We start from the raw sequence: 21,648 nt of genomic DNA on the forward strand, positions 1-21,648 counted from the left end.
GATAAATACGTTCGAAATTTACCAACGCTATTATCTTGGTAATCTAATGACGAGGAATCTGAAGGTAGCGTTACGTAAAAACTCATTTTAAATCCACTTCTTGTATCCAAGAATTAAATGTAGGGTCGTAATCTTGCCACTTGACATACAGTTCTACGCGAGCGTCCGATTTTTTCCTCTTTTTTATTACTTTTTCGATTATGAAGTAACAGTCTTTTAAATCTCGACCAACAATCTGAACCTCCTCTCGATAGAATACTCCTAAAATGGGGTTAGAATTTAAATCCATCAGCTTATATACAGGTGGGTCATGTGGTAGTCTCTCAGCTATTTTAAACAATTCTGTAGTAAAATTCGGGTTATATTTCTTATCGAAAATTGATAAATTTCTACTTATTCTACAAATATCTCCAATTTCAAACGCGTATGTTAACGGAGGAGAAAAATTTACCGAACCGTAAAGATTTTTCCATATTTTAGCAGAGTTATCTAGAGTAAATTCCGCGGATTTACATTTAATTGATCTGTGATAACTATTGTTATAAGCGTTTATAATATCATCTAAAACTTCGACATATTTAAGGGTGTTATTCAGATAAATACGTTCGAAATTTACCAACGCTATTATCTTGGTAATCTAATGACGAGGAATCTGAAGGTAGCGTTACGTAAAAACTCATTTTAAATCCACTTCTTGTATCCAAGAATTAAATGTAGGGTCGTAATCTTGCCACTTGACATACAGTTCTACGCGAGCGTCCGATTTTTTCCTCTTTTTTATTACTTTTTCGATTATGAAGTAACAGTCTTTTAAATCTCGACCAACAATCTGAACCTCCTCTCGATAGAATACTCCTAAAATGGGGTTAGAATTTAAATCCATCAGCTTATATACAGGTGGGTCATGTGGTAGTCTCTCAGCTATTTTAAACAATTCTGTAGTAAAATTCGGGTTATATTTCTTATCGAAAATTGATAAATTTCTACTTATTCTACAAATATCTCCAATTTCAAACGCGTATGTTAACGGAGGAGAAAAATTTACCGAACCGTAAAGATTTTTCCATATTTTAGCAGAGTTATCTAGAGTAAATTCCGCTGATTTACATTTAATTGATCTGTGATAACTATTGTTATAAGCGTTTATAATATCATCTAAAACTTCGACATATTTAAGGGTGTTATTCTGCGTGAAATAGCGATATAAACGAGATTTAAAACTTCTAATGAATCTTTCAATAATGGACGCTTTCATTTCTGATCGAGTAGCGAAAAAGTTAATATCCCTTCGCTGTAATTCACTCTGCACTTCTTGACAGACAAATTCGTTCCATGATCACTTTGAATTCTTTTCGGTTGACGACCTTTTTCAAAAACGTTACGTAACGCTTCTAAAATTGTAACACCTTTCTTATTTTTAACCGCTACAGCCATAGCGTATTTGCTAAATATGTCAATAATACATAATACGTAGCGAGATCCTGAATTATATTTAGACAGCTTCTGAAAATCTGCCAAGTCCTCTTGCCACTGTTCATCAATTCCATAAACAATAGTTCGATTTCGTTTGAATCGTCTTCTAGCAGGTTTATGCAGCGTATATGTATCCTGCTTTTTTAGAAATTGTTTTATTTTTACCAATGAAACCTTTAAACCTTTATGTCGAGCTGAATTATAGAGCGTTCGAACTCCAGCGAATGACCCTGGGTCTGCGGGATTAGTATAGATTTTCTCAAGTTCTTTCTCCATATCGGGTAATATTTTGATGTTATGGCATGTAACGCCAAAAAAGGAAATTAAATAATTCTAATAGTATAATAACTATGATAATTAATACAGCTGTGATAATTTTCGGTGATTTTGAAAATGATTATGATAGGCTAAAAGTCCTAAAGAGACCGTTTCTGTACAACCTTCCATTGTAGGCTTATACTATGAAATGATAACAACATTATCAGGTTAATATATTTTATTTAGTATGTATCCAAGGTCTTAGAGGACAAGGTGAAGATGATGATAACATTGAACTACTTGGTGGTGTATGAAATACAGCGAATGTTTTTAACAGTGTCAATCTTACAGGATTTTTAATTAAACGTTTTGAAATATTTGACTTATGAATGTCCTCGTAAAACTCAGTAACTCCTATAGGATCAATCGCTGTTCCAGGCGTTTTCCTCACAGCGTCATACAAAAGATCGATTATATTAGATCCTCCAATCACTTGTCGTCGAATAGAAAGCTCTCCTGAGTTAGCCCATCTAATATATCTCGGATCTTCCGTAGTCGCTCGGTATAATGAAATTGCATCACTAACATAAGTTGCAGGTAGAGAATAAGATATTTGCGCGAACCAAGTTTTAGGTCGTTCAGAGTTTTCAATAACGGGAGATATTTTCTCTTTACGTACGTAAGTTAACCGTCGTTGGAGAGTTTGATTGTATAATGCTAATTTATCTGATTCGTTTAAATCTGGATTATCTAGAATAGATTTCATTTCATCATCGAGTGTCTTCTCTTTTTGAAGTTCAGGTGTTTCTTCTGTTTTGGAAGGTGTAGTGTTTTTTAATCTCTCCATTACATCTTCAGGTACTAGAAGCATTTTTCGAGCCATCATCGGTTTATAGCTCGGCTTATTGCACTTCCGGCGACTGAGCTAACGATAGATAGCAGTGGCGCTATTAAAAATGGAAGAAAACCACCCTTTTGTACCAGAATCTTTCGTCGTTTTGATAAAGGGTTCTTCTTCGACACGTTTCGTATAACCGCGCTATGTTTCTTTAACTGCTTACGATGACGTTCTGACAGTTCAATTGTTCCGTGCAATACATTTATACAACATTCAACGAGAGCCAATATAGCTTCCTGGCTAGCGTATTTAATAGCTGTCTTTCTTTGATTTAGATTACAGGATGTTAGGAAACGTAGAAAGTCTATGTTTTTCTTAACTCGTTTTGAGACATCCATTTAGAGATTTTCTTAGCCTTTCTTAAAGCGCAATGAACAGTTTCGGAATGCAAAGGACAGTCTAATTCAACGTCTTCTAGTTCTGATAATTTAGGACAACCGGTATCTTCGATGTTAGTTACTGGAACACCGAGGAGTGTTGATAATACTGCAGCTTTTTCTAAACCTTTGGTGAAAAACGAAGTCTCTTTTTCCGCTATCTGATTGCAAATGTCACGTCTCGTTCTGTAAGGACGTTCGCCGTCATTCCATCGAAGATGACAAATGTTATGAGATATCCATCTGCATTGTCTTTTATCTTCGTTTGAAAGCTCATTGAAAGGGCATGGAGATTTGAAAGTAAACACATCCGATTCTTCAGTTTCTAATACTACGTAAGCTAATTCTTTAATAATCCACTCTCGATTAACCCTAAAAAAATTCCCTTCTATAATACACTTCATTTTGGAATAAAGACAGCCGATTCTTCAACCGGTATTAAACCTGTTCGTAGTAAATACTGATATGGAGTGTGAGGTTTCAAGTCAACTAATAAATACCCAAACTTCCGTGACGTAGCTTGTTGAAACGCATCAATAACGTATTTGCTATTGGTTGGAGATATATGTTTCGCGAGATGATAAATTGTTGATTTATCTCGTGGTGATTTAAAAATAAATAGATAATGAGCATTTAAATTTAAAGTTCTTATTTCTTTTCCGGGGTAATAAAGGTTTTGCATTAAAATTAGTACGGAGGTGTTTCTGTGATGAGATCCACGAATAAATAAATTAGTTACATCTTTATTATTAGATATCTCGCATAATAAATCGTCTAAAATAACTAAATTCCTAATTTGCGGGTTTAATATATTAACATCGAGTAACCCTTCGTGAAACTCGACTGAAGGTGTGTGTTCTAATATTGATTGAAATAGTTTCAGTTGATACTCGGTATAACACCATATTATCCTCTCCGGAGGAGGGGATATGCAGGTCTTCTTATATTGAATCAACCGTCCCACCAGGAATGACTTTCCGCATTGGGTGGACCCGGCTACAAGCCCATTCATTGGATGTTGTAAGCTTAAATCCATAATGGTAAATGAGAATCGGAACATTAGTGCAATCAATTTTATTAGTTTTTTAACAAGTTTTTAGCATTGTATATTATTAGTGACATTATATTATTTAAAATTTCTTTCGACAATTCACAGCGAATAGTAAACATTTCAATGATATTTTCACAATCTACCGACATATGTATTTCATAAAAATGCAAATCTACACGCTTAGAATAATCCGTCATGATACAATCATGCTGGAGTTGAGATGGATGATCAATTTGACAGCCATTGAACGCTTTCTTAAGAGCTTCGTGTAATTGTTTAATTACAACGTTAGTCATCGCCTCCTTTATTTCCTTGATTTTCTTTAAACACTTCTGAATAGACTCGTACTGGTCGAGGAAATTCAACCAAGAAGATTGAGCGATAGCTACCCCCTCTTTAGTCGGTAACAGTTTTCCATAGTTTACTCCATAACCATGGTACATTTGTCTAACATCTAAAACCTTTTGTTCGGCAAATCTATGAACCGAAAACCGTTTGGTTTCAGAACCTGCGAAAACCCACGAAGTTTCAGCTTCGTTATTGAAATAAGCTTCAATGGCATCTTTCTTTGTCCATAGCTCTCGCAGTTCCGCTTCTGTTAATTTGATACCCTTTGTTAAATCTAATAGACCGCAGTAGATGGTTTCATCTACATAAACGATTAACCCTTTGTCGGCAGACACAGGAAATGAACAATTCCTTTAAAATAAATACATTTAGACAAAGTTAAGAATTATCACTGAGTGAAAAACTAAAAATTTGTTAATTAGAAAATCTTTTGGAGGCCTCTGCGAGGCCCCCTTTGGGTGTGAGGCCCTGGGCACGAGCCCCTCATGCCCATGCCTTAAGACGGCTCTGGTAGTCGCCAACCAATGGGAATCAACCTTTACTTGCAGTTTTGATCACGAGACGGTTTAATCTTAAGTGCGTAGTAGGCGGGTTATCAGGAACAGCGAATTGTCCTGAAATAGCACTTTATATTAAAATTTCTAAATGCAAACGTAGTTCAGAAATGATCTGTACTAACTAGAAATATAATTTTAAACCAAGTCGGTCTAAGATTTAAATTTAAAGTCGAATATCGCGAAAAAGCACTCAAAAAACCATTTTTTGGGCCCCCACTCTCTGAGGGCCTGATATTTCATTCGATTAAGATATCACTGGCCCTTCTAAGTGAGGTGGCGGAGTGGTTAACACTTTCGCCTCGCAGAAAGAGGAGCTGGGTTCGATCCCTGCTTGTGGCACTAGGTGAAAACTCGGAAAAACTCCTTCTGCGTTGAGTTTGCAAGTTCCATCTACACTGGTGAAAGGGGATTCCCCCGAGCTCTTCGGTTTCCCCTTCCATAAAAACTTGTTGAGGTTAACGGTATCAGTAAGTGTAGGGAGCTGTTGGCTCGCGTGGAATGAAGGGCTTGCCACCACCCTCCTACGCATTGTAACCCGGCCACCTTAATTAAAAGGCTAAATGATTTGGGCCTAAGATGGTGCCTTGGGTATTAGCCTAGCTGAGTTGAAAGGTGTGCCCGTTTTTTTTTTTTTCAATTTTCCTACGATGAGTTAAGTGAGAGCCAGAAAGCTTCAAAGTGTGGCCTACAAGCACAAGACGAAGCAGCAGGGAAATGCGAACATTAAGATTTAGTTCGTGTGATAGGTAAATAAGGACTTCTAAATCAAATCGAGGTAACCAACGTAAAGAAGTAAACTTAGACAGTATTTTCAGTCGTGATGGACCGCGATTTCTCATCACTTTCAAACTGCAACCATGGAGTTCACTTCGGAAGAACTGGCAAATATTCATTTCATGTATTGACTAGCGGATGGCAATGCTTTTGACTGCTCAACGTTTCTGCCAGGAAAGGTACCCAACGTAATTATATTTCAAGGTTGTTCATGACGATAGCATTTTTTTCTCAGTTTTAAGTTTAAAATATATTCGATAACATTTTCTAACAAAATTGAACGTGGATGCATTTAAGTTTTTTATCGCGATATCAAAAAGTTCTTCAAGAAAGGAGAAAGTTTCGGTGATCAGTTATCTTATATCCGCAAAACCAGATAAAACAATACTCACTTCAAACTAAGAAACTAAACCCCCCGTGACCAGAAATGACCCGCGAATGTTATCTGTTCCACAAACTGTTTTCATTTGAGCGACAGTTTTTTCTCGCTGAGATTTTTAACTACCCTATGTGAAGAAACATTTTTCGTTTTACTTGAAAAGATATCGATGAATTAGATACATCAAGGTTTTGAATTTAAATAGATTACGATAGAAGGAGTCACTCTAAGATGCATTTTTTTAGATCTTTGCGTGAACATATCAAAATTGACGTAAAAAATTCTTATGTAAACACTGCTTAACTCAAACAAATCTTGATCACGGACGAAATTGCTCACGGTTGTATAACTTCACTTATGAAGAGAAACGAACTATTTTGGTTATAGTGGTTTTTGCTCAAGTCAGGAATGAAAATGAACGAAAAGTTCACAAAATGTCCATCTCTGGTTTTAAGAATAATTGTGAAAGGGGGCGAGGGAATATTTATTAAAAATTTTGGATTTCTTTTACTTTATGGGTATTAGCTCTATTTTTTTTAAAAAATATAGACTCTTGGCGTTATCGCCGATGTTTGTTTTACAATCTTCTTTCCTATCCATAGTGCTAGTTCTCTTTTATCGAAATAAAAAACACCGCCCAATTTCACAGTCCAATGACGAAGGTCAAGTGTCAAAGTCTAGCCGACGTGTTTATACATTTGTGGCGACTCTTACTTGACCCTATCTGAAGCTATTATCACCACCTTAAGTATGGCCGGGAGTAGTGGCTCACTCCTGTAATCCCAGGCGTCCGGGAGGCAGAGTTTGTGGATGGGCGTGTGAGCACGACCACCAATCCCCTAACGGGTGGTCGGAATACTTCCGCCGAGGGTGTCCCCACCCCTGTCCCCACGTATCCCCCCGTTGGCGTGGCCGTTACACATATCTCGCCCTGATTAATCAGTTATTGTGTGTGTGCTGGTGTCTAAGCCCTCGGGTCGACACCGTTGTGTGTGTATCTCAAAAAAAAACCACCTTAAGTATCACAGGTTTGTTGGTTTAAGGGTTAGTTCATTTTTCATTGAAAAGGGGTTTAATAGCAGTTTTCCACTCTTTTTAACAAAAATGTACGAATCAAATTATTCTATTCTACGAGACTATTCACGGGTGAGTGTACGTTATTAGTTTCCCAAACAATATATTAAGCATGCAAAAACATAGCGAACAACGTGAGACGGTGCATCCGATGTGCATAATTTGTTAACAAACTGCAAATCAAAGTAATACTTTAATTACATCACACGACAAAATATCGTGATAATTCAAATCTAAGACGTTCGTCATGGCAAGTTGGCTCAGACGCTACAGTTTTGGAAAAAAATGCATATTTTGTCAAAAACTCTACACATATTTAAATGGGAAAAACACTACTGCAATCTGTAGAGTTGAGATCAGAAAAACTGTACGCGAAATTGCCGTTGAAAGATGTATTGCACGAATAATAGCCATCATATCCAGAAATAAAGTAGCTGCGGAAGTGCCTTAACATTAATCCTTCTATAAACAATACACGAGGAAAAGTAAATTCACTGAGAAGGCCGAAATTTACAAGTCAAATTTTCAAGAGAGAGCTTAATATTTGCGCACCAATATGAAAGATTATTTACCGGAGCAACATTGGCCACCCCAACCTCAGGAACTCGATTCACACTACTTGTCATTGCCCCAAAATTTAACCTCATTTTTAAACGATTTGCTCTGCGGTACAAACGCGAACCTCTCTGAACGAGTAAACGGCTTGCATGGTCAATCGCGCAAGATATAGTTTACAATGGGCAAGGTGATTACACCAAAACATGTTTTATAACTTTGGGTAGTGAAAACACTGACTGGTAACGTTGGCATTATTAAAACCCTAAACAGACTGGGACAATCATGTTCATATTCCAAATAAGAAGACATTGCCTCAGCTTATTATTGCTTTTAAAAATTGAATGTGTCAAAGTTAAAGATGTTATTTATGGGCTCTGACCTTGGATCTTGCCGCGTGGGGTGCGGGACTTAACAACTTCCAGTGAAAGTGTCCTGACCTCTGACCCTGGGGGTCATCAAGACTCAGTGCCCCCTTGGTCTTAAAACTAAGTACATCCAACCTCGGTCTATTGGGCGATTTAAATATGGACGCCCAAAGGTTATTGGATCCAAGTGACTCTATTATCCGACCCGGATGAAATAGGTTAAAACCAGAAGACAGTGGTTTTTGGGCTATCTTCTCTCAGAGGTCTCAGCCCTTGTGAGACTGAGCTTTCAGCTCGGGTGGTCAAAGGAAAGAAGAAGTCGAGAGGTTGGTCACTCCGCGAACTCGGTGTACAATGTGGTACCTCTGACTGTGCTTATAAGAGTTCGTGAACTCTTTAAAATCCGTACCTTTAACAGTATGCGAACTCGGTGTACAGGTCAACCGAGAGTGACTTACCCCTCGGAAGAAATCTCCGGTTCTTTCGTTTACGGTTCCTCTTTACCAATACTCAGTATGTGCGGTTCGCGATAACGTGATCCCACGAACATCACCCCAGGATGGCAAGTTCGTTGGACTTTGCTTAATCACTTAGGTATCATTTTAATATCTTAACATTTAAAGACGATTCGTCGCTACTTCTACACTAACCACCAAATATGGTGAAGAGTGCGTGAAGAATTTTATTCAACTGGTACTAAGGTACCAGAAACTTTCAATGGCCTTCGAGCGTAGAACATTGTTAATATAAATAAAGTAATCGACCCTTCTGGTCAACTTTCAATGGCCTTCGGGCGTAGAACATTGTCATGTAAATAAAGTTATTGGCCCTTCTGGTCATCTTTCTAAGAAAAGGATCACTTACCTTTTCAATACGCTTCTGGCATTAAACTTCTGGTTTATATTTCAAATAGACGTCCGGTCTCACTTTTAATTTAGTGTTTGATAATTTTATTAAGGTCTTTGCGCCATTTCTTGTGTTGTATAAAATTACAGTTATATTCTTGAAATCAATATTAAACTTATCCACATGTGGCAATTCTCAATGGGTAAATAGTTCATTAGCTTAGAATTTAAGCCGAAACACATCCCTAAACATTAATGAGCCAATTATCAGTATATATCTCGCTAACCCCGATAGTGACCGTTATGCGAGTGTCCGGGACAAAAATAATTTGTTAATGGGATCTGTGCAAATTCATATTAATTATCCTCCTCTTATTTCAACGCATAGAATACCCTGCCACAATTTTAAGCAATAATGAACTCTAAAGAAAATATATTTTAATTATATTTAATTAGCAGTGCGTACGTGTTTTTCACCGCCATCTTTAATAACCATTAGGAAGCGAGGGAAATATTATTTCAGGGTGTGGTTTATATTTACGGTAAGTACGTTAATAGATCTATGACCTACGTTTTTAAGATTTTTTTTAAACAGTTCATATTTGTTCGGGGTAAAGTTGATTTAACTAGCGAGTCCATGCTTAAACTTTTCATGCGTTTTGAAAGGGTGCATTTTCATTAGATTTAATAACCTGTCAAGTATTTCAGTGGGCATCTTTGTAACGGACATTTTGGGCAAATTTCAATAACCGTTAGTTTCGGGGTGTATTGTAAAATTGATAAATGACCTGATGATTGAAGGGAACGGTTTTAAGGTGGCCCTTTTGAAACAAGTTGTCCCTAAATGAACGTGAATATGGTTTGTTATTAAATGATTTTTAAAAGGTAGTGTTCGAATCCACCTCACATGACTCGTGCCATCTGATTAATCTAGCTTAAAATTTACGTTTGCTGTAACTGTTTTAACCTTGAGGTATTAGGTAGCTGTTTCAAACAACTGTCTCTATTTGGTTCGAAAGGGAAGATAATCTCATGTATTTGGTGTGGAGCACTAACGTTTGCAGCTCTGGCTGCTCTGGCTATTGTAAATGTTTGGCGCTAATGTACAGGGATATTTGAAAAATTGAAGGGGTCTTCCATAAAGATTGCTTTGCAGGTGGTATTACCTCGGATATTCCCTTTAATGATTATAAAAGGTTTATCAGCGTTGCTCCGGGTGCGATTAACATTGTTATTTTGATTTCTTTTTAATCATTTATAAATGCTGCCTTTTTTCGCCACTAGGTTCCTTATAAACTCCGGTATCTATGGATATTTCAAGAGTTACATTCGCGAATGCTAATATTTTTATATACCACATGTTCTTATTACCTGATATAAACCTTATAAAAACAGTTACTTGACATCGAACGTATTTCAAATATTTAGTCCTGCCGGCGCGTAAGTTGACCGCTACATGAACTTTTAACGATTTTTTAGGGTATTATCATTAAGTCTATATTCTACAACCACTATTCGTGTACATGAACATATACCGTATACATTGTAAAGTTTATCAAAAACTAACAGTTTCGTATTCATTGTATTTATGTATAAAATAAATTTAAGTATACATTGTCTTTATGTATAAAATTAAATTAAGTATACATTGTCGTTATGTACATAATTTGTTAATGGTTACATTGTCTTTATGTACATAATTCGTTGACGTATACAATGTCTTTAAAGTTTATATATAACATTTTATATTAACGAACCTTTCCTTGACATCGAATATGTAAAATTTGGTCTGGTATAGAAAACAGCAATCGAACTTGTTTCAAATATTTGGTCTAGGGAGAATGATAAGAAATTAAACACTACTCTATATCCAAAAACTATCATCTTTAATACGCTAGAATGTTACCATTTCTATAAAGAACTAAGCTAGTGCCTTGCTGATTATTATTATTTACTCTTATTACTACTATTTATGATATTTTTTCCGTTCAATACATTAAGGTGTAGTATATGTATTATCTTAACCAATCAGTATGGAAATGTTCCTACAAAGACAAATCTACACAAACGTTTTGAAACTAAATTAATATCGTGTATTATTTATTACTAAAACATTGCGTTTAAAAAATGCATTCTTCATCTTCTGTTCCACTTCTTTGAATAGAGTAGTGTCAGTGCTCCATCACGCAACGCGCCTAAAATGGCGGCCATGGCCAAAGCTACGAGGTGATACTACGATATAGAATCATCTGCGAACTCTGATTTGTTCGAGCCATTTGTGTCTAGCACTTACACGTTTTGATCATCTTCAAAGCTTAGGTTCCCCTCTAATTGCGAATTGATGGTTTCGTAGTTATTGATACATGATATTATAAGTAATTTGAAGTAACAATGTAAGGTAATGAAAAGATATGGAGGTGTTAATCTTACCGAAATTGCCAGCTTTGTGCTGGTCTACACTAGCCATTTTCATAGCACCATCTAGAGCCTTGCTATGAATTTTCAGAAAGTCGTCCAGACGAATTGGTATAGAACGATGCGCCAAAGTCCGAGTCTTCAACTGTTTAAAATTGCTTTCGACTTTAGCACTGCTTCCTACTTTGCCACCTCTTTTGAAAATGGATCACATAATTCCAGTCCAAAGCGGAAGTAATTTGGTTAGTTTTAAAAGGTCTTTGGTCAGGTTGGGTACCGTTTGTTGGTTTCCTCGATCGCCGTCTTCATTTTTTGAAAAAGTTTTCGAACGGATTTTTACTTTCTGAGTATTTGTGTTCTTCACTTTCCTCGTATTCCCAGCAAACACAAATCGTCCCTGGGACGTCCCAGCATGGTCCATAGAGCCCAGCTTGGTCCCGTCCAAAATTCGTCCTACGGGACGAATAACTGACGTCCCATTTTAGTCCTCGTAGTACCAATTTCGCGACATCCGATATTCAGCCCAATCGACGTCGCATGGATCTCCACTATTCGTCCGAAATGTTTCGTCCATCAATGCTATCTAGAGGAGCGTTTATCAGCAATTAATTTTAATTTGTTTCACCTGTATTTGTATTTGAGCTGATAATGATTAATGAACCACAATATATTAATTTTATTATGAATATTATTATTAAAATTTACGAGTTTATTTAACGTGAATTAATGAAATTACGTGTTAAATCAAAACTACTTAATTATTTAATTAATTTAATCTGTTCTTAATTTTGATATTTTTTTATATTATTATTTTCTTAATTTTTATTTCCATTATTTTTATTTGATGAATTATTTCTACAATCACAGCCAATTACTGCGAAAAAGCTGATCTAAGTTGGCCGCGCTAAAGTCCTTTTAAAATATCTGGTAGCCCAGTTTGTAGTTTATTTTGTACGACGCCATTACACGATAGTTTGGAATCGGTCACCTTAAAGTCCATCATGCGTTCTACACAAACGTTAAAGATTATAACATAGTAATCTCTAGTATCGCTGATAATATATCATAAGAGTAAGTATTTTATTAAAAAACTGTTTGATTTTTTTAATGTGTCTTTTACAGAGGTAGGAAGAAAATATGTTTGATCAAAGTCTATTTTGACTCGTTACCTTTATCATGGGCCAAATAATCATTATTTGGCCCATGCCTTTATGGAGTATTCATCTTCACTCTCACTGAATGGTGGACTTATAGCTCAAATGTGTTCCGTGAATAGTTTAGTGAATTTGTATTTCCAAAAGTAAAATTTGCAGTGTATTCTCCGAAAGTTAAGGAAGGTTCGCTGTTTTTAAAGTTCATTTTGGACCTGTACATGTTTCAATTTAACTTTTTAAGTTTATTATTCATTACTCTCACTGAACGGTTCGCCTAAAGCTTTATTTCATACTGTTATATTTTATATATTGAATTTGGAATTCCAAAAGTAAGATTTGCGTTGAATTCTCCGAAAGTTAGTTAAGGTTCACTGTTTTTAAAGTTCATTTAGGACCTGTACATGTTTCAATTTAACTTTTTAAGTTAATTATTCTCTGCTCTCACTGAACGGTTCGCCTAAAGCTTTATTTCATACTGTTATATTTTATATATTGAATTTGGAATTCCAAAAGTAAGATTTGTGTTGAATTCTCCGAAAGTTAGGGAAGGTTCGCTGTTTTTAAAGTTCATTTTGGACCTGTACATGTTTCAATTTAACTTTTTAAGTTTATTATTCTCTACTCTCACTGAACGGTTCGCCTTAAGCTTTATTTCATACTGTTATATTTTATATATTGAATTTGGAATTCCAAAAGTAAGATTTGCAGTGTATTCTCCGAAAGTTAAGGAAGGTTCGCTGTTTTTAAAGTTAATTTGGACTTGTACATGTTTCAATTTAACTTTTTAAGTTTATTATTCATAACTCTCACTGAACGGTTCGCCTAAAGCTTTATTTCATACTGTGATATTTTATATAGTTAAATTGTAATTCCAAAGTAAGATTTGGATAGATATTAAAATTAAGCTTCGAGAAACAGCAATTTCTAGAGTACATTTTTCATCCCATAGTCTTAATTTTTTTTAAAGAATAGTATTAAATGGCTTAGTTTTCTTTTGCTTCTGATTTGAAAATTAATTTTATTGTTTTTTTTACATTTGTATAAGAAAGGTTATTTAATTTTTTAATAGTTTAGTTCGAAATTTATTTTGTTATATAAAAATTAAATAACTATATAAGTTTTGTAATTTATATGTTAACTGCTAATACTTGAGTTTCCAACTTTCGAAAACCTATCGTAAAAATTTAATAACCTTATATAATAAATTTAAATTCTTAATTTTTATGCAGAGTTCGTGTTATTACAATCAAATTGTACACTTGTTGCTGGATTTTTTCCATTATCTTGTATTTTAATATTTTGAATAAAATTTTAATATCAAGTTTGGCTTTTTAAATTATTTGTTCAGAATACGATATCCCATGAACGTCCTAGTTTCATCCCTATTGAGCCATGCTTCAACCAAATTAAAGGCCTAAAGACATCTCTATCTTTTATAGAAAGACATCCAGGGGACGACCGCCGTAATCGCCGTTGGACATCCGAAAACTCGTCCCCGGGACGTACTACGGCTATAGACAAACCGGACATTTGGACGTCCTTTAACGTCCAACCGACGTCAAACCCGGATTTTGGGATGTCCTACGGACGAAGGCAAGATCCGAGTGTGACGTCTATCGGATGTCCAAAGGACGTTCTTGTGTTTGCTGGGTTCAGGAAAAAAATCAGAATTTTGAAAAACGTCTTCAGTTGATGAAATTCGTTTAATTAACCACTTTCTTCGGATTTCGCATTTAGTATCGAGTTTAGTAATTCAACTATGCCCTTCTTCGGTTTTACTTAAGAAAACAGTGATAATCGCTGTTGTTCATATTCTTAAATATATTTAAAAAAAACATATATTCTACGCCTACCATAGGTTTATCCAACCATAATTAGTTTAGCTGAGGGCTCCCCAGCTTTGTATTTAGGGAAAAAATATGCACCGACTCCGTTTTCCATCTTTCTTCTAGCTTGGATTCTGACCGCATATATTTCGTGGAATGAAAAGTGGCTGTTTTTAGGAGCGAAAAGAATGATGATTGACGAGGCAAAGTTTGGCACGAGTTATTAACCATTTGGTTTTCATTGTTGGTAATGATATTAACCTGGCATATTACAATCAATAATAAATAAATAAAATAAATAAAGAAAATATAAATAAATAAATAAATAAATAAATATGTTTAAGAAATAAAGAAAATATAAATAAATAAATAAATATGTTTAAGAAATAAAGAAAATATAAATAAATAAATATGTTAAAGAAATAAAGAAAATATAAATAAACAAATAAATGTTTAAAATAAATAAAGAAAATATAAATAAATAAATATATAAAAAAATAAAAAAATATAAATAATAAAATATATAAATAAATAAATAAATACATGAAGAAAATATAAATAAATACATGAAGAAAATATAAATAAATACATGAAGAAAATATAAATAAATACATGAAGAAAATATAAATAAATACATGAAGAAAATATAAATAAATACATGAAGAAAATATAAATAAATACATGAAGAAAATATAAATAAATACATGAAGAAAATATAAATAAATAAATAAATATGTTTAAGAAATAAAGAAAATATAAATAAATAAATATGTTAAAGAAATAAAGAAAATATAAATAAACAAATAAATGTTTAAAATAAATAAAGAAAATATAAATAAATAAATATATAAAAAAATAAAAAATATAAATAATAAAATATATAAATAAATAAATAAATACATGAAGAAAATATAAATAAATACATGAAGAAAATATAAATAAATACATGAAGAAAATATAAATAAATACATGAAGAAAATATAAATAAATACATGAAGAAAATATAAATAAATACATGAAGAAAATATAAATAAATACATGAAGAAAATATAAATAAATACATGAAGAAAATATAAATAAATACATGAAGAAAATATAAATAAATACATGAAGAAAATATAAATAAATACATGAAGAAAATATAAATAAATACATGAACAAAATATAAATAAATACATTAAGTACCGCAACTAAGAAAAACCAAATATGGAAAAAGTACCTTTAGCTATGGAGATTTCATGGAATTTTGTGTAAGACACGCTTCCTTACCACAGAGCATAGATCAGCCTTTTATTACACAAACCAAGTACACATCGATCCAAATTTTAACATCTGCTACCTTCCTGAATTTTGCACTACCCGAAGACTACTGCAGCTTGCCAAAAAAAGTAAACTCATTAACGCCGACACTACTTACAAAATCGCCTGGCAAGGTTTTCCGGAGCAACCGAAGACTTTGCCTTTATTTTCCAAGCAATTAAGTCGGGCATTGAAAAGGAAATAGCGGAAGATTTTCACCCGACTTGTTTGATTGCCGATAGCATGCGCTGATCAAATAACACGCGGATTTTCTAGAGGCTACAAAAAATATCATCAAAGTTGAAGGTACGTTTCGTGAACGACTTCCCATTGGTCAATTCATGAAAACTTCAATTGAAATCGTTAAAAACTTGTCAGAGACTAGGAATCCCTTATCTATAATTCAATTTTATTTACTGAAAAACCTAATCACGCTATATCTACTCTAACGTCAGCATATCAGTGGGGAACAAGAAATTGCAAAGTACTTTCTAGAAAAGCTGATAAATTAATACAGACGAGAAAAAACTATTATGTGGCCGCTGCAAATCAATCAGACGTGACAGAACAAAAAATCAATAACTACGAATCGGTATTGCGTCGATTAGTCGGGACGTCTTTCGTTAACTTAAAAAAATCACAAAGTGGCCTTTGGAAAATTACCTTGGATTCTGAACAATGGGAAGACGCTTTGTGCACTTGCCCACCTTTCCAAAATATATACGTGTGCACACATTCGATTGGGATTGCACTTTGCAGTTCGACTCAAGTTAATGGACTTACCGGAAATAGCAAAGAAGATCCCATTAGGCCCGAAACGAAAACGCGGACGACCTGCTCTAGCGATGAGTGCTTTGTTTATGAAAATTGATGTATTCTTATGAATTTTGAAATAAAAAAACAATTTTGTTTTTAAAATTACTTAAATTATTTATATGGTAAAACCATCTTTTTGGCTGGCACTGAAAATTGATGTGTATGGCAATATTAATCAGGTGGCACTTAATCCAGTTGTCTCGCAAAATAACTATTTTGACAGGTATCTTAATATTTCCCCTTTTCTAAGTTCTTAGGTAATGTGTGAACTTTCAAAACCTGGAACTATGCATGATCCTTTTTTGGGACAATGTGCAAGGCCTTATATTTTGATTAAATAAGACAACACTAAACATAAAGCACTAATATAAAAATTGTTTATAGTAATTTAATCATAAGAAATAATTGAAATTACCTTCATCAATAAGAGTAATTAAAATAAGTCGATAACTTTACAACCAAAAATATTTCGCAATTGTTGATAGAACACGTTTGACGAAGAAAGAAATTCCTATTTCCTAGGATTGAGTAATAGCGGCTACCAGAATATATATTACAGAACAGTCGACAAAATCCTGAGTCTACCAATGCGGCGCGAGTAACAATAACGTGCTAGACAAATTCTGGTTTGGTATATAGCTATGCGGCTACGTGGTTTTGTAAATTTGGAAACGCTTTTTTTATTGCGTACGATATCCATTTGTGTGTATTGGGTTTGGTTGTTTCTCGTATCATGTTCGAGTATGATTTGTGTTTGGCAGTCTTTTTAAAAAATTTTAACTATTGTGTATTTTATTGTTGTATTTTACTGAGTAACTACTCTCCAACCTCTACTGGTTACTGAATTTTGGGATGGACCAAGTGCTGAAGGTTACGGTAAACTTATCAACGTCTAAATTGCAGGGTTTCCACCAAATGTTTATGGTCTACGTCTTATTGTCACTTTGCGATAGTATTGAGCGGGATTCGAACCTGAGCCCTCCTGCATGACAGTTGAGCGTTCTACCACAGAATCATCGATACATATTACGCTTCACTCAAAATTTGAAACTCAGCTTAAGTTTATTAATTAATAGTTAATAAATCCTTGAATTGTTTTATGTATGAAAATATAAAGGTCAAATCTTGTTTAAGCGCGGTCGGAAGAGTTAAGAGGGATAAAGGGTAGAACCTCTATGTAATCTACATAGTTAGTTTTATGTCCATTCTCCGCCGAAAGGCCTTGAGGTAATCGTTATTTACTTTTTAAGTGTAATGGTTAATTTTTAAAAACAAAATCAAGTTGTATACAACGCGCTCTTATTCCTTTGTTTTTACCTCTCCGAGGGGACTATGTACCCTAAGAGGGGTTTTAAAATCACCGTGTCTGTCTGTCTGTGTGTCTATGTGCTGCGAAAGCGTTACCGGGGCAAAGTCCAGAACGCGTTACCGGGGCAAAGTCAACAAGTTGGCAAGCCAAAATTTACCTCTCCTCGGAAGAATTTTTCGAGATGACTCTTAAAGATATATCTCCGCAATTCCGAGTTATTTACTAAAAACGTAATCCCGGTTCAATCCCGCCCGGTATAAAATTTTAATTATAAATAAAATATTTGAGACGAAACAACCGAGTATAATTTATTCAGAATATTATAAATTAAGTAGTTACAACAGCGAGTTCGACGTACTAAAACAATGCACAATTGAATTTAACCCTATTTACGGTACAAGTTTATCAGTTAAATATAATACGAAGCCAATTTTAATGAAAGAAATATCTACAGAGGGTATTTGTATTTTTCTCGCTTACGAAATACTTGCCACATCTTTAACGTTCATTTCATTTCAAATTAAACATCTTAATCAGTCGAGAAAACGTTTAAAATAAATTACGAAGTAATGACGACCCAGTTAAAAACCAGACCAACATAAGTGTAAGCGCACGATGTATACAACTCGATAAAAATATACGACTGAAAAAACGAAATAAAATACAAATAAAGCGAAAGATATTTTACATTAAAAAAACTGATCCTAATAAAACGTGAAAATACCCTCCACGTCACGCACATTCGAAATACGCAGAAGTAACGTTATACTATATCCAGTTTAAAATATTAGAGTATCAAAAAATAAAAATAACGAATAGAAGAATACACAATAACAACCCAATCAATCAGACTTCAGAAACAAAACTCATAGAAAAATATTATAACGCAGTCAAGCAATCAGACTTCAGAATCAAAATAATTGATAGAAAAATGTTATAACGCAGTCAAGCAATAAATAAGTTCAAATACTTAGAAATCAAGCAAAAGAAAATATAATATCAAGAAGCGCAACACCTTACCATTCACAAATACGATTTTTCACGTTATTATAATGAAACCGGATAAACTTTTAGGCATGACTTACGCTCTTAAAGGTTCCTCTAAGACTGGACGATTTTGCGGGAAAAAGGAAATAAACTTAAAAAATAGTAGATACAAATATAAGACAGAAAAAACCAACAATACCAAAGATTAGACAATAAGAACGTAATCTCGATCAGTTAAAAAACACAACAAAAAAGCGTATCCGGCAACAAATCAAAGTACAAAAACCGCGCTCCCGGTTCAATTCGCGACGAAATAAAAACAAGTATACAAAAATAAAAAAACAAAGTTCCATAAAAAATATCCACAGATATTGTATTAATCCGTTTAGTAAAAAAACCCGCCTTATCATAATAGTTCCTTTACTTTAACATTTTCCCTAAGAAAGTCAATGGCTCGGCGGTGAACTATCAGCATGGTAACAATGCGACCCGAGTTCAATTCCTGATCACGATCAAATTTTACATTAAAATACTTAAATGTTTAATTACATATAAGATTAATATGATTTATAAATATTTAATTAATATAAATTATAAATATTTAATTAAATATAAGATTAATATAATTTATAAATATTTAATTAAATATAAGATTAATATAATTTATAAATATTTAATTAAATATAAGATTAATATAATTTATAAATATTTAATTAAATATAAGATTAATATAATTTATAAATATTTAATTAAATATAAGATTAATATAATTTATAAATATTTAATTAATATAACTTATAAATATTTAATTAATATAATTTATAAATATTTAATTAATATAACTTATAAATATTTAATTAAATATAAGATTAATATAATTTATAAATATTTAATTAAATATAAGATTAATATAATTTATAAATATTTAATGAAATATAAGATTAATATAATTTATAAATATTTAATGAAATATAAGATTAATATAATTTATAAATATTTAATGAAATATAAGATTAATATAATTTATAAATAACATATTTATAACATTTTCCCTAAGGAAGTCAATGGCTCGGCGGTGAACTATCAGCATGGTAACAATGCGACCCGAGTTCAATTCCTGATCACTATCAAATTTTACATTAAAATACTTAAATGTTTAATTAAATATAAGATTAATATAATTTATAAATATTTAATTAATATAACTTAGAAATATTTAATTAAATATAAGATTAATATAATTTATAAATATTTAATAAAATATAAGATTAAAATAATTTATAAATATTAAATTAAATATAAGATTAAAATAATTTATAAATATTTAATTAAATATAAGATTAATATAATTTATAAATAACATATTTATAACATTTTGCCTGAGGAAGTCAATGGCTCGGCGGTGAACTATCAGCATGGTAACAATGCGACCCGAGTTCAATTCCTGATCACGAACAAATTTTACATTAAAATACTTAAATGTCTAATTAAATATAAGATTAATATAATTTATAAATATTTAATTAATATAACTTAGAAATATTTAATTAAATATAAGATTAATATAATTTATAAATATTTAATAAAATATAAGATTAAAATAATTTATAAATATTTAATTAAATATAAGATTAATATAATTTATAAATAACATATTTATAAAATTTTCCCTAAGGAAGTCAATGGCTCGGCGGTGAACTATCAGTATGGTAACAATGCGACCCGAGTTCAATTCCTGATCACGAACAAATTTTACATTAAAATACTTAAATGTTTAATTATATATAAGATTAATATAATTTATAAATATTTTTTTAAATATAACATTAATTTAATTTATAAATATTTAAAATGATGTAGAATAAATTATAGTACCTAACGTTATAACTTTGTAAAGGACATTCGCCAAAGCTGTTTGTTAGAAAAACACCGTTAATTAACAAGCGTTGGTGGCTGAGTGGTTAGAGTACATCTCTTGCACGATGCAGACCCGGGTTCGATTCCCGGCCGACACCTAAAAATCGCAAATTTGTACTAAGACGAATACCGTGAACAATTGGGGGAAACCCGGCCAATGGACGTTGAGAGGTTGCATAACACTAAGCACTCGGTCCGTCCCAAAGTCATTAAGAAGAAGTTGTAGAAAGAACGCCCATACAAACACAACAGACTCAACATCCACAACCATCATAACACAAATGCAACAAGCTCAAAACCCACAACCGTCATAACACGAACTCAACATCCACAACCTACACATAAACATTACAATAACGAAATATCGAATCAAACTGAATTAAAACTGTCGCGACAGTGAGCTTTGACGAAAAAACACCAACCAAACCCAACCGCCAATGATTCCGATAACGCTCACCGTGACACGGTGGTTTAGCCAACCCTTCGAGAAACTGCGAACGCAGAAATTTCGAGAAATTGCTTACGCAATGATTAACCTTTGCTCCGAAAATGCGAACGCGTTCGCAGGCCTGACAGACAAGCAGACCCACCCACCCACAGACAGACAGACACGGTGATAGTATAACCCCTCCTAGGGGATTTTGTCCCCTCGGAGAGGTAAAAACCGTATTTGCAGTTTAAAGGGAGGCAAAACTAACGCGTGACGGTTACTGTTAACGGATTCTTTAGATTTATTGGAAAGTTTTTTTGTAACGTTTATGTGTTCCATTGGTGTTATGGCAGTTGAAGGTGATGAGTTTGTTGTGCATGCGTTTTTTATGTATGGGTGTTTTCTCTCCAACTTCTTATTGAGTTTTCAGACGGACCGAGTGCTGAGGGTTACGATAAACGTCTCAACGACCAAAAGGCAGGGTTTCCACCAATTGTTTAAGGTATTCGTCATAGTATCAATTTGCGATCGCATCGGA

Source organism: Leiobunum rupestre, chromosome 2 (genome assembly GCF_980474605.1).
Source record: "Leiobunum rupestre chromosome 2, qqLeiRupe1.1.hap1, whole genome shotgun sequence".
NCBI classification, from domain to species: domain Eukaryota; kingdom Metazoa; phylum Arthropoda; class Arachnida; order Opiliones; family Sclerosomatidae; genus Leiobunum; species Leiobunum rupestre.